This window comes from Thermobia domestica, chromosome 10 (assembly GCF_964235325.1).
Source record: "Thermobia domestica chromosome 10, izTheDome1.hap1.1, whole genome shotgun sequence".
Taxonomy (NCBI): domain Eukaryota; kingdom Metazoa; phylum Arthropoda; class Insecta; order Zygentoma; family Lepismatidae; genus Thermobia; species Thermobia domestica.
Window position 1 is genome coordinate 40,317,340 of NC_137463.1, and position 15,505 is coordinate 40,332,844.

The 15,505-nt window shown below is 36.9% G+C and overlaps 1 protein-coding gene across 5 annotated transcripts in view; it reads right to left on the reverse strand.

The window, feature by feature from the left end:
* Positions 1-15,505, reverse strand: part of LOC145662461 (uncharacterized) — a 153,483-nt gene that overhangs the window by 70,091 nt on the left and 67,887 nt on the right. For all 5 annotated transcript variants that reach the window (XR_014127049.1, XR_014127048.1, XR_014127046.1 and 2 more), the window contains exon 4: positions 4,842-4,969. The gene's annotated coding sequence lies outside the window, so the exon portion shown is untranslated. The remainder of the gene's footprint in view (positions 1-4,841; positions 4,970-15,505) is intronic.

Sequence of the window (15,505 nt, forward strand, 5' to 3'; positions counted from 1 at the left end):
TAAGGGGATCAGCGAATTTAAGAAAGGCTATCAACCTCGTGCTTATATATTAAAGAAATCTGACGGAACAGTTCTCACTGATACGGATAGCCTCCTAAATAGATGGAAAGATTTCTTTGACGATTTGCTGAACACGCAGCCAAAAACTAATGTGCGTGGAAAAAAGGAGATACACACCGCAGAACCGTATATTCCAGAACCCAATCGAATAGAAGTGGAAGCCGCTATAAAGAAATTAAAGAAACACAAATCTCCGGGTGTAGATGAAATTCCGGCTGAGTTAATTTTAGCTGGAGGCGAAAAATTGTGGAACAAGATACACAAACTCATTCTCCTTATCTGGAACAAGGAAGAATTGCCACAAGAGTGGAAAGAGTCAATCATTGTTCCAATTCACAAGAAAGGCGACAAAACTGACTGTAATAATTATCGAGGCATTTCTCTTCTGTCAACATCCTATAAAATCCTTTCAAATATTCTGTTAGCAAGATTGACCCCATACACAGATGAAATTATTGGAGATTATCAGTGCGGATTTAGACGAAATCGATCAACTATCGACCAAATATTTACCATTCGCCAAATACTCGAAAAGAAGTGGGAATACAATACCCCGGTACATCAACTATTTATTGATTTTAGAAAGGCTTACGACTCGGTTAGGAGAGAAACATTATACAACGTTCTTACAGAGCTTGGAATACCGAGAAAGCTAATTAGATTAATTAAGATATGTTTAAGTGAATCCCAAAGTAAAGTCCGGGTAGGAAAATTTTTGTCCACGAGCTTCCACGTCGAAAATGGCCTGAAACAAGGAGATGCGTTGTCGCCATTATTATTTAACTTTGTGCTGGAATACGCCGTAAGGAAAATCAAAGATAGCAACCAGGGCCTAGAGTTGAACGGCATTCACCAGGTTATGGCATATGCTGATGATGTAAATTTAATAGGGGATGATAGGAGAACAGTAGAAATAAATGCAGAGATCTTATTAAACGCTTGCAGGGACATGGGTTTAGAAGTAAATGCAGAGAAAACTAAATACATGGAAGTGCGTCGGGACCGTAATACGGCAAATTGTGGAGGCGTTAAAATATTAAATAATACTTTTGATAAAGTGGATACTTTCAAATATTTAGGATCAATATTAACAGACGAAAATCATATTCACGAAGAAATTAAATGTCGACTAAAAGCAGGGAATTCGTGTTACTATTCGGTTCAAAATCTCTTGTCGTCGCGAATTCTGTCGAGGAATTTGAAGCTTAAAATATATAAAACGATAATCATGCCTGTTGTTTTGTATGGTTGCGAAACATGGTCGCTTACTCTGAGGGAAGAACATAGACTGAAAGTATTTGAGAACAGGATCCTGAGAAGAATATTCGGACCCAAGAGGAACGAGAATGGGGAATGGCGGAAGCTTCATAACGAGGAACTACATAGTTTATACGGTTTACCCAACATTGTTAGGGTCGTCAAGTCTAGGAGGCTTAGGTGGGCAGGTCATGTAGCTAGAATGGAAGAAAGTAGAAACGCTTTCAAAGTCTTGAATGGTAGACCCATAGGAAAACGACCATTAGGAAGACCTAGGCGCAGATGGGAGGATAATATTAAGATGGATCTCGCAGAGATAGGAATACAAAGTAGAAACTGGATCCAATTAGCTAAGGATAGAAGTCAGTGGAGAGCTTTTGTGAACGCGGCATTGAACCTCCGGGTTCCATAGGCCATAGAGTTAGTTAGTTAGTTAGTTAGATATAGATATAGATATATATCGTACAAACTCAGTCCTCCCGGGAGAAGAATTAGATACATAAAATTTAATTTCGTTCCTCATTGCGGAAATTTTCATTTTGACCTTTTCCATCTAAATATGCAGTTTTAATATCAATCTGAACGTTGAATTTTTCCATGTTTTATGACGAAACTAAATTTTGGAATTTCTTTTTTCTTCTTTTCGTGTGGTGGAAACATATATTTCTCAAGAACAAAATAAACTCTGCTACTGACAATCAAAAAAGGGGCACCGTAGTTTAGTGGTCAAAGCGTTGAACTCACGCAAGGGCGCCGATTTCTCTGGAAATCAGGGGGGGGGAATTCAGATGCAGAAGGCATATATAAGGATTTTTAAGACAAATTACATTCAAATTATGTCAAATATTGTATATTCATAAATAAAATGCGGGGCTCATATGAGCTTTGGAGGGGCGGGCCCCCGGCACCCTTGGACTCACGTCCGCGTGGTCCCGGGTTCGATTTTCGGCTTGTGCTTCCCAATTTTCGTCGTCAAGGGGCAAACTGGGGAGTCACGTGAATAAAAGATGTGACAGCCACGAGGTCTAGACAGTTCCTGATACGCCTGTTAGAGACCAGGCGACGCAGTGCACTGACCACGTGTTCATAGCTAAGCTGAACATAGTTCATCCGGTCGCTAACAGATGGCGTTGGAGCGGCTCAAGCCCATAAGGGCTGTAATGCCAGTGGTTAGGTTAGTTACTGACAATCAAAAGGATCCCGCGAAATGTATGACTAAATGGGTTTATAATCAGTATTTATATATTCAGGATTAAGAATATATATTTTCGCCTATGTGTTTATGCAACCGTAAAAGTTTACATGTTTTGAGGGTTGCATATTAGCGTTACGTGAATCGCAACTTTTTCATAAATGAATGGATGGGGCACGGCCAGCCACCATTACTACGAAGAGGTTACAATGAAGATGTTAATAGATTGTCTCCATTAATATACTCGGCCCTGATAATTGCTTTACCTGTCCATTACCAAAAAGAGAGAGAGAGAGAGAGAGAGAGAATTCAAAAATCCGCTTTTATTCAAGAGTTAAAGCCCACTAGTGCAGGGCGCAAAATTTCAGTCAGACGCACTCGCCAATCCAAAAATGATGATCGCCAGTATCTCTCACGTACAAATTATGAGAGCCCCCACCCCTCATGGCCTTTGGTTTGACAAAGAAAGACTTCACATTCCGTGTTTTCTCTCACTCAGTGACAATTATGTTCGTGCGAAACAAAAACTGCACAGCTCTGTGAATTTAGGTAGAAACCACTCCTACTGAACACTGGTCACCAGCTCTAAATTTCTAGTCGCTAATGGCGACCTGGCGATCGGAAATTTTGCGCCCTGCACTAGTGATACTAATACTATCAGTTTCGTTTGTCGTCTTTGCTGTCGATTGGTCTTTTATTAAGCAGTTGGCAACAGTGTTGTCACTTGCCTTGAATGTAAATGGAATATTTACGCTGATGACGCGAGAAATATTTCCACCAGAATGGATGAAATTCTGATTCAATGCTTACGAATGTAGCAGCTACTGATGAATGTTGTTGATATATGTAGAGAATCGCTTGCAAGAAGAAATAAATTGACGAACAGCCAAATTTTCAACTTGAGCCAAATTTGATGACGTCATTCAAGTACTACTAACAACGCAATATTTAAAAAGCTTCATCTACATACGAAGGTCAAATTGTATCTTCCGCAAATATTGTACTACAGTATAAAAAATGGTCACTTTTAATCATAGTATACCACTGTCAACCTCTATATTCATCTCCGTAACACTAACAACCTTTGTATTTATCTTCATAAGGTAGTTTTCTTTATGTCTTTATAGCTCAATGGTTGGTTAGCGTTCTCGCCTTTTGTGCAGCGATTCGGGTTTGATCCCCAGTGGGAGCAGTGATAACTACAGACAATTTTCCCCGGGGCAGATCATAGTGTTTAGATAATTAATTTTTCTGCAGTAATTTAAATTTCAAAAAATAGCTCAAAGCCCTATCATTCGAAAAGTCTGTCAAAACCCGAAAAAATACTAACTTCTATTTGCACTGCAAAATTACGTCCATGCCACTATAAATTCTCCAAAGTAATAGACGTTATTTGCGAAAATAACGTCCTCTCTCCTTACATGCTATTTGCTTTTGAATCCTATCGCCAGAAGACGTTACAAGTTTGTAAATAGGTCAACGACTACTTAAACATATGAAACATAATTAAGTAAATAATCCTATATTATCATTAAATTTGATACGTTAATTTAGCTGTTAGACCTATATACCTAGGTATAAAAATAACTGCACATTTATGAAAAATAATTCTTTTAAAGTTGCGATAATTAATTAATCTGCCAAAATTCGTTAAACTCATTCTAAATGAATTATATTAGTAAAAGCTATTTAAATGTATTCCTACTCCTATTATGCTACGTAGATACGTGACGTCATCGTGAACTAGAGAATTCGCTTATTTTAAATAATAGAATAAAAATAATAACAACTTGTGAATAACCACAAAACTAATGAGATTAGACACACATGTATGTTCCAATCTATTTTAAATCTGCGCATTAATAGGTATCGAATGTACACTCATGTCCAAAATGATTATCTCAAATCTATAACTGTCTTCTTGTAAGAATATAATTTGATAATGACTTTGCAGGGTACTTTTAATATTGATGCTATGAGTATAATTGGGAAATGTATATTTGTGGTAAATTTTATAGGAAAAGAATTATAAATACGAAAATTAGAATGAATAAAACAAAATGTTAGTAAACGGACAAGAAAGTTTTAGTTTCGTTTTATGGTACTGATTTACCGCTCTTTTGACATGAAATTTGCCACATACATGTCTTTGCCGATTATACATATACTAACATTATAAGAATTACCGGGCGAATTCGTTATCAAATTATATTTCTACAACATATTTATAGACATGCGACAATAATTTTGGACATGAGTGTACATGAAACATAAGAAAATTATACGATTATTATTACCTAAATATATTTGTCATCCAATCAAATTCACTAACCTTCTCAAGTAGAGTCACATTTTTTTAAGGAAGTGCATGGATTTCATGTTGAAGTAATTGAAAGTACGGGTGCTTCCGGTTTCAGTTAATTTGCGTTCCCCTCATTTCCGGTCTCTTAACTGTATAATCTGTATGAGGATAAGAAAACATATTAGGAGGAATTCAGTAGTCGCTGTCTCGTGACACAACCGAAGGACATTCAGAGGTCTTAAAATTTTAAATAAATAAATAAAACTATAATATGGGAATAAATATATTAAAAATACCAACAATCTATAGCTTCATTTTAAAGGAAGATTTGCTTGGATCAGACTTAGCGACAACGCCAGGTTTTTTTTGGGGGGAGAACGGAGGGGCAGGGAAACTTTTGGAGGCAGCTAATTATTATATAGCGAAAAGGATAGTAAGGATAGTTTTGACATACGTTGTAATAATCTGAATACATACTCTTAAGACAAGACAATAACTCTTAGCTACTGCCTCACATAGAATATTCGGAAAAGACAATGACACTTAGGTACTGCCTCACATAGAATATTCGGACAAGACAATAACTCTTAGCTACTGCCTCACATAGAATATTCGGACAAGACAATGACTCTTAGGTACTGCCTCACATAGAATATTCGGACAAGACAATGACTCTTAGCTACTGCCTCACATAGAATATTCGGACAAGACAATGACTCTTAGCTACTGCCTCACATAGAATATTCGGACAAGACAGTAACTCTTAGCTACTGCCTCACATAGAATATTCGGATAATACAATGACTCTTAGGTACTGCCTCACATAGAATATTCGGACAAGACAATGACTCTTAGCTACTGCCTCACATAGAATATTCGGACAAGACAATGACTCTTAGCTACTGCCTCACATAGAATATTCGGACAAGACAGTAACTCTTAGCTACTGCCTCACATAGAATATTCGGATAATACAATGGCTTTTGGCTACAATACGCTAATGGAAAAATAACTGCCTCAGATAGAATATTCGGACAAGACAATGACTCTTAGCTACAATGAGCAAATGGAAGAATAACTACCTTAGATAAGACATTCGGACAAGACAATGATGTAGATACAATACACTAATAGGAGAATACTTCAGACAGAATATTCGGACAATGGCTCTTAGCTGCACTAGGCTAATGGAAGAATAATTGACTCAGATAGAATATTCAGACAATGCCTAGAAGTAAACAAAATAACTACCTTGTGTAAATTGCATTTCACATTATGCAACGAGATGAGAAACATGACAATTAACGTCTCGTTTTCGAGACGACAAATTTCTTGAGTCTCGTAAGCAACGAGTCAAATATTAGAACTCAAATCCTGTTTTTTTGTTACATGATTTATAGTATTAAATCTATAAATTGATAAATTGATTATATAAACATAATGAATTGGGCAACCCAAAAGCATAAAAAGCATTACAGCAATTTACACATATGATTGGTACCTTGAACATACTTGTGGTTGTCTAAGGGTACAGAATTAACTTACTTTAAAATCATAATAAAGCATAATGTTAGAAAATAAAGCATAATTTAAAATGTACAGCACAATTCTTGGAAAATTCTATTTAAACAATTCTTGGAAAATTCTGTTTAATTGCAGGTTTAACATACTGTATTAATAGGCTATTTTTTAAAACCAATATTTACAATCATGGGCGGCGATTAAGGGGGCAAAGGGGGGCAGTTTCCCCCCACTTTTTTATGTACCCCTTTATGTATATAGTTTCATTTGGAAATGTAAAGTTTTTGTATGCATTACTGATTCATAGAAAAAAATGGTGTCATAATATTCGCCGTTGCGTGAGTACGTGATGGTTATCCCCCCGTGGAGTTAAGAAAGCTGCAGAAATTGCGTTTTAATTGTCACGGAAAATAACCCAAAAATTAACCTATTGCAACACAACAATTTCAGCATACTTTCACTTCTTACAAGGATTCGATATATTAATCAGCCGCTTTGAATTTTAAGATGTTCACGAGCAAGGATTAAAATCTCTGTTTAAGAGTACAAAGGGCTAGTAAGTACCTACTTGCGTTGGTCTTGTCAATTTACTTAATAAAATATGAAATACGATATACGATATTTTAACAAAAAAAGATAGTATCCTATTAGTTACACAACCTTCCGTCAAATGGTGCCCCCCCCCACTTTTAACGTCCAATCGCCGCCACTGTTTACAATGCAAAATCTTTGATAACATAATAATACAACAATGAAAAGCTTGTTTTTATTTCTATTGTTGTGTGTACCTCTTGAACTTGAGCACTTTCTGTACTTTTTGGTGGTATCTTTTACTTTCCCTTTCTGTATATATGCACCTCTAAGGCGCAAACAAGTGATAAAAAAAAAAAAAATGACTCGAGTTAGGTATATCTCTTTACAGTGAATTAAGTAGAAAGTTCATTAAATATGAAAGAAACGGGTTCCACAAAATATTAATAAATAGATCAAGATATTTAGAATATTTTATGTAAAGTAAATATTATACATTATACACGATTAATGTAAAACAATGATTGAAATTAACAATAAAACATAATGAAACAATTTGAAAAAAAAAAATAAAGCATAATGTGGGTTGGTCTAATAATAAAGAACATGAATCAACATTGAAAGATACGGAAGTCACTACACAATACACTCCAATGGACGAGACACTTTTCGAGGCTTGATGGGAAGTTTCCGAGAATCGAGACAAGACGAGGAAGAATTCTTCGAGAGCCCAGACGTGACCAGGCTTCTACAAAATTATGAGAAAATTTTATTTCTAGTCTCATCTTGTGGGTAAAACAATTCCTAACTCTTGAGGTCCAATATTAAAACGGAACATAAATTTTTCGGGGTCTCTAAATCCATTTTTTAAAAAAATATTGTCTATTGCTGTTTTTGCTTTGAGATAGTTTATGTGTTCAGACGGTTGGGCGTCTTCCTTAACCCTTAAAATAATAAGCTTTTTTTTTTTTTTTGCATCACAAAATGATGAGGTGAGTCTATTGGACTCAACTTGTTTCTCCTGTACCATTTTGAATTTTAGGCCAATTTTGACGTGATAAACTTTCCACATGCATCAAGGACTGCGTGTTTATTACTTTGAGTTCTTCGATTATAGTCAACAAAAATGTACACGAGAAACAAAATATGTTCATCTATATGAGTCTGTCTGACTCATGTTAACATATTTTTCGAGATGTATCCAATGGACTCACCTTATCATTTTAAGGGTTAAGGTCGGTTTTATGAACGCGGTTGCTGTAGCGGTTGCTCATGCACGGTGTTTGATCCACGGCAGTGTGGATCTCCAACTATCGCTGTTTGAAAATTCGCCTGTTGGTAATGATCCGCGGCGCTTTGAATTTACAGTGTGTGTCATTTATGGTGCCTTTTATCACAGAGCGATCAAAGGCTCATTTGCCTCAATATAACTAGGAATGCAATGGATATACCCGATTGCAATGAAATGAGCTGAGCGAGCTTAAACTACGTAATCATGACTTTTTCCCCATGTTAAGTCTATGCAAGCGTTTTTCGGTGATTATTCCTCGATGGTACATCGGATTTTTGATTTCGACCTGTGTTCTCACTCAGCACGACATACTCTATCAGCGTGCTAAGTTTGGTTGAGATCGGCCAAACGGTCTAGGAGGAAGCGTTTTTCGGTGATTATTCCTCGATGGTACATCGGATTTTTGATTTCGACCTATGTTGTCACTCAGCACGACATACTCTATCAGCGTGCTAAATTTGGTTGAGATCGCCCAAACGGTCTAGGAGGAGTTCGCGGACAACCAAACGGCTAACCCGAGTATAAGAGCTTCGCTTCGCTCAGCTCAATTAGAAAATGCGACAGCTGAGTAACCGCTTATCGCAATTAAGCGCATAAAAGGGGCGAAAAGGGCGATGGCGGTTCCGCACCGGTCGACCAACCGCTATCCCAACTACGTGCATAAAACCGGATTAACACATTTACGCATAGCATAGTTTGGAAGTCATATTGTTATTTACTAATATCTATGAAGGAAATGATTTATCAAAATCTGAACAATGGGTATCAAAATACCTTTTTTTTAATTGTAGTTATGAAGTTGGTGTGAAATATGCCCTGACAATATTCTACAGAGGAAAGCAGCAAGAAAACTTTTTAAAAAGAAGGGAAAAGAATAAAAGAAAATTTAAGAACATGACAACGCACTGTTTTTTCTTGTTATCTTTTACATATCCTTCAAGGCAGCACAAATCTTTGTGAATAGGCCAAAGTTCTAAGAGAGATATAAGCCTGTCATAAATAACTTCAGTTACATAAGACTTTCATTCAAAATTTACTGTAGAAGGAAGAAAACACAACAGTCCTTGAATGACATTGGAACTTCCTCGTATAATATCAAAATTGTGGAGTCCCCCAGAATCCAAGTTATTACATTACTTTTTCCTTTTGTGGATGTGGGCCAAGGTTCCATCCTTGTAGGACTGCAATCTTATTAATCTACAGGGTATCTCTCACTCTTCTTCTTTCTCACCTCATTCATAGGTTGGTTGGACATATAGAAATTTTAAAACTTTTCTCTCACTTGAGGGAGCTGTTTTATACTTTGATAAGCTCTCTTCTCCATAACTGCATCTGGATATTCTGTTCTTGGTCTTCCTCTTCCTAGTTTTCCTTCTGCCTTTCCCTCTATCAACACGGTGATCCAATCGGAGTGCCGAATAAGTGCCAAGCATGCTGTTTTTTTCTTTTCCCAATTATCTTCAGGATCTGTCATCCTTCATTAGCTTCCTTTATTACGTCTTCATTCCTTTCCTTCCGATCCATGATATACGCATCACTCTGCGCCAACACCACGTTTCAAATGCTTCCAGCTTGGATATTTCAGCTTTCCTCAATGTCCACGTCTCTGATCCGTACAGCGCCACCCTCCATACCAATGTCTTAATAAATCGTTTACGAACGTCCAACGACACATTTCTTGATGTTAGTAGTCCTATTTTCCTATTGAATGCTTGTTTAGCCTGCGCTATTCTTGAACCTACATCTTTTTCACTTCTTCCGTCCGAGGATATTAGACTTCCTAAATAGGGAACGTCTTAACATCTTCGATTTTCTCTCCCTCTAGCCATACGTTTGCCCTTCCTGTCCTACTCTTGTGCACTTTACCACTTTGCTTTCTTATTTATCTTCATTTTTTGTGTTTCTTCCAGTTGGTTGTTCATGTTTGAAAGTGCTTTCTGCAAGTCCTTGGCCTTTTCAAGTCACTCATTGTTAATTGTTATTATTATTATTATTATTATTGAGAATAAAATAGTGCGTGATTGGTAATATAATAGATTATTAAAAAGTAACGGTAACGATCTTACCGAAATAATATTACTATGTGTTACTAGGGTGTAATATTGTTAGGGCTTAATTATTATACAGCAAACGAGATAAAGGATTTCAGTTGTAGCAGAGTGCGAATGGATATGAGTAGGCCTACACAGTACGGTGATGCGGCTGAGGTGGCGTATGAGACACCATACCATTACGAGAATCGAGGAAGTCAACAGCATGTGAAAATAAACATAGGGATTTGATCAGACAAGATTCATCGAAGTTATCAACTGTGTTGTTAGTCTGATTAATATTGTAATGTAAGTTCTTGTTAATGGTGGAACACTATTGTAGTATTTGAACCGAGTTTACAGTAACAGCACAGGTAAAGAATAAATGGATCAATTAACGTAAACACCCGTTTTGTTACGTAGCAAGAAATAGAATGGGGGAGGCATGTCAATGTTTTACACCCTTTCCCATTCGTTATAAGGTGCAAAATAGCTTACGTACGTAAACAAAGAACACATAAGTCATCTATGTAGTTTGAAACAGCGTTGAAAAAAGTGTGATTTGTTATTATGGAATTGTAGTGCAAAACTACTTTGTACTGATCACCTAGCATAGATTGGCGTTTCCTTTTTTTCTCACCAGTAATCTTTTTAGTGGCAAACGTTTGCAGGTTAGGCCTATTTGTGGCATATGGTCACTGTGCGAATTGAATATTTCGTGCATATCGATTATACGAATCCATACAGAAATTCATGGACTATATACTTATTTCTGCACACTTTCGAGGTGTGCACTTGCATTACACGGTACAGATTCACTTTAAGAAATCTTGTTTAGAAACAGCAACCAACATGTGCTAGGTTATTCACTAAAAAGCACGAATAATATTTAACCGAGTCAGGGTAGGAATGCAGTAGGGGTGCCGCGCGTTAGCTCAGGGCTGCGTCCGCAGGAAGCAGGCGCGTCAGCGATGCTAGATATCCGCGTAAAGAAGGATTTTGGAAAACCACTGCTTTTACGATACAAAGATATACTTTTATTAATGACCTTTGCTTGTTACTTTGAGGTGTGAACTAACATTCCCCAGGACAGATTCATTTTAAGAGGTCTTGTGTAAAAACACCAACTAATCTGTGCTAGGTGGCCACTAAAAGCATGAATGCTATCTGATCGAGCCACGGCAGGAGTGCAGCAGGGTGCCGCGCGGGGGTACGTCCGTAAGGGCAGGCGTGTCAAGCGATGGTGGGTAGTAAACAAGGATTATGGATTTAAAAAATGCTTTTACGATACAAAGATTTTTTTTGTTAAAGTCGTTTGCTCGTTACATTCGTTGCACGTCGTATTGTCGTTTATTCAGGGGTAAAAGTGAGGGGGAACGCGGGGGGACGTCGCCCCTCACCTCGAAAATATATGTACGGTGTCTTCCCAGTTCCTAAAATATTACAATGGGCAAAGATAGGCAGGGGGAACGATGTGCGTCATGCCACTACCTGCCGCCTCCCACTTTTTCACATCCATTTTTACCCCTGCCTTTATTAATCTACCACTACTTACCTTATGAGAAAATACATGCATACCAGGTTCGACTTTCATTAATATATTTTCACGTAAATACTATCACACAGGTAAGAGCACACATATTTTGATTACTTACACACTAGTCCATTAAAATATTATTACAAATTTCTTCTGTAAATTTTACAAATATGTAGATCCATATATTAAATCTACGCCGAATATTTTTCCCAGGAGAGGAATGAATTTCACCTATATACGCACCCCGTCATCACACACATATACTATATGTAGAGAATTTGAAAAGTTATCCGTGCCAAGTTATGAAGTTTTTTTTTTCTCCAGGGGCGGTAAATTTTTCTCACATGGGGAAATCCCTGGCATCCCCCGTCAATTCGCACACTGCATATAATACTGTACTCATTTATTCTTAATTTAACGTAGAGGACGCGGTAGCTCAGTGGTAGAACGTTCACTTCTGGTGCGTGAGGCTTTTGGTTCAATCCCAGCTCGCGGCAAGTGGGCCTTGTGGTGGATAAGCACTGTGTGTGTGTGGGGGGGGTTCAGGATTCTCCCGTTTCTTCCCGTTTTCTTCATTCCACTATCTCTTTAATTCTCATCGTCGTCATCTCCTTTAGCCTACCCGACATAATTGTGGGACGTAAAACTCTTTCCCTTTTTTTTTAAAAAAAAATTAAAATCCCAAGATTGTGCTCCAAGGCTAAGGGAGACAGTGATACCGATGGATAATAATGGCATAGTGAAAATGTGGACGTTAGTTTCTTGGCAATTTTTACAAACTTTATCTGCTTAATTTTTTTTTTTTTTTTTTTTTTTTGGTTTGTTGTAAAGCGAACGTTTCGTTATTAAGGAATGTAATTTTCTTGAGTTGAAATGAAGGTTTAAATATGTTATATTTTAAACAATACTATAAATTTACTGTAAATGTTTATTTATTAATATAATAATATAACTGTAAATGCTTATTTAACAAATTTTGTATGTAGTAATAGTCTGAATTTTTTGCATGTTCGTTTTTTTGCTTATACCCTTTCCCCTTCTCCTTATTGTATTTGAGAACCCTGTTTCTGTGCACCGTTTCTCGCTATGGAGAAAGACATTTTTCATTTTTTTTTTTTTTTTTTTGAGAAATGTGTTTTTCAAAATGGAGGTTATATGTCTAATTTCCTCATATGTTTCTTTCTCTTATTTTAAGAAAAGTACAGTTTTTCTCAAATGTGAGAAAGCCAGAAATGAGACATAATTCCTCGCATTTGAGCCATTGTTTCTCAAAATGATTTGAGAAAATCGAAGACTCACTTTTAAGAATGTATTACTCGGTGCACAGGTAAGAAACGGATGTTCTCAAATACGAGGAATTTTTCTCGAATTTAAGAAACCATTTTTAACAAAGTACAGCTTAGATACAAGCACTTTTATGGAACATTGTTAATCATGTCGGCTATTAGGGCTTCTAGTTAATCCAAATCGTGTAGTTTTCCCTCGTAAACCTTCACTTTAGCCATCCCCGGAGGAGAAAATCATGAGGCGTTAAATCTGGGCTGCAAGCCGGCCATTTATGTGCATCAGGTCTCCCAATCCAATGATCTGGGAATTTATCATGCAATCATCTGCGGACTTCCTTATTGTAAGGTGCGGGCGCACTGACGTACACAAAAAGAAGTTGTGGTTCGTTCCACTGTGAAATTATAGGACATACACGATTTCTGAGCATATCCAGATATATTTCGCCATTCATTGTTTTCCGTGTGAAAAAAGAACCAACAACTGCAGATGGCGTCAAACCACACCTTTCACTCTTTCAGACATCCTTGTGATTTTTCAACACACATATTTGGATTATTACGCATTCAGAAGTGATTGTTGTGTCTATTCCCAAATCCACCCACTTGATACACTGCCTCATCACTTCGCAAACTGTTCGAGTCAGTTCGAGCCAAACCAAGAACATTTCTGCAAATTCCACGTATCTGTCACAATCATCAAGAAATGATTATCGTTCGTAATGTACTTTTCAGGGCTTAAAAGATATATCCCTTCTTCAGAACGGTGTCAACTGCATAACGTGAGAGATGACTTTCACGAGCTCCTTGACAAAACTAATTTCTTTGGTTTCTCCAGGAATATCTCATTAACTCGAGCATTCTCAAAGTGGATATTTTTTTCCGATCTTCTTGCATCAGCGACATTGTCTGTTATTATTAATTTTTGGTAGGAATTTGAAAAATGTTGTTACATCCAGTGTTGTATGGATTCCTCATTCGGCTCTCCACTCCCTTTACATTCGAATAGCAGATCTCCAGACATCATATTGAGCAGCTATTTTTGCCAGCTCATAAAAAGGCATAACACATGCAGCATTCACTGCTATTTCTAAATATACTTAGTTTCATAAAAATCCTTTCATTGGATTGGATTAGATTTACTGTCCCTTTTAGAAGCAAGGCCATATAAGATGTGCAACTACAGCTTAAGTGAGATCAGAACCACATGAGCTCCGGCTAGGAATCGAACTCGGGCCTCTCGCGCCAAGCACGCATGCTCTAACCTCATTTATTTAACAATCACCAGATACAGCTCAGAGGCCATTTTATGCTGGATATCAAACAAAAGCATTTGGGAAGGTATCAGCCAGGGTCTGTTTAGTAGATACCATCCCGGCATTTACCTTATAACACTGAGGAAAACCCCAGTCAGGATGGTCGGCACCGGGAATCGAACCCACGATCTCCTGAATGTGAAGCCAACACTCTACCACTTAAGCTACGACCCGGTTACAAGTAAAGAAGTTACAATGATCTAACAATAGTCAGTGAATTATCAAATACCCTATACAAGAAGCAATCATGAAAAGCATTAAATGTAATTATTTTATTTTGTATCTATTAGTTTAATGTTTTTATATGGATCCAAACTGTAATAATTGTATAGATCTACTTTCTAATCTATTTTTACAACGAACCGTTGTAAAATAATTTTGCCACAGTATCGTTGTTAAATTATATCAACTTAACGTTATGAATATCTTGGTATTGGTATAAAACTGATAGATTTTTGATACTTATTATCTCGTTAGACCTTATTAGATATCCAAAGTATGCTATGCATAAGTATCAGAAGTTTTACAGCATGGCTATGTCCGTCCAGCCCATCTGTCTGTCGACAGGTATCAAACCAAAAACGGTACAAGACAGTAAGAATGGATTAAGTGTTTAAAAATGGTAAGAGATAGCGAGAAACGTTTTCTTAATATGGATTCAGTGTTCCGTGAAGAAACAGCAAGAAACGTTTTCTTTAGACGGATTCAGTGTTCCGAAAAAGAAACGGCAAGAGATAATGAGAAGCATTTTTTGATATGGATTCAATGTTCCGAGAAAAAAGTAAGAAATAGCGAGAAACGTTTTCTTAGTATGGATTCAGTGTTCCGAAAAAGACAGTAAGAGATAGCGAGAAACGTTTACTTAATATGAAATCAGTGGTGCGTGAAAAAAAACCGGTAAGAGATAGCAAGAAACGTTTTCTTAATATGGATTCAGTGTTCCGTAAAAAAAAAAAAAAAAACTGTAAGATATAGCGAGAAACATTTTCTTATTATGGATTCAGTCTACCAAAAAAGAAACAGTAAGCGAGAAACGTTTTCTTAAGACGGATTCAGCGTTCCGAAAAAGAAACGGTAAGAGATAATGAGAAATATTTTCTTAATACGGATTTAGTGTTCCGAGGAAAACAGTAAGAAATAGCGAGAAAAAAACTGTAATATATAGCGAGAAACACTTTCTTAATA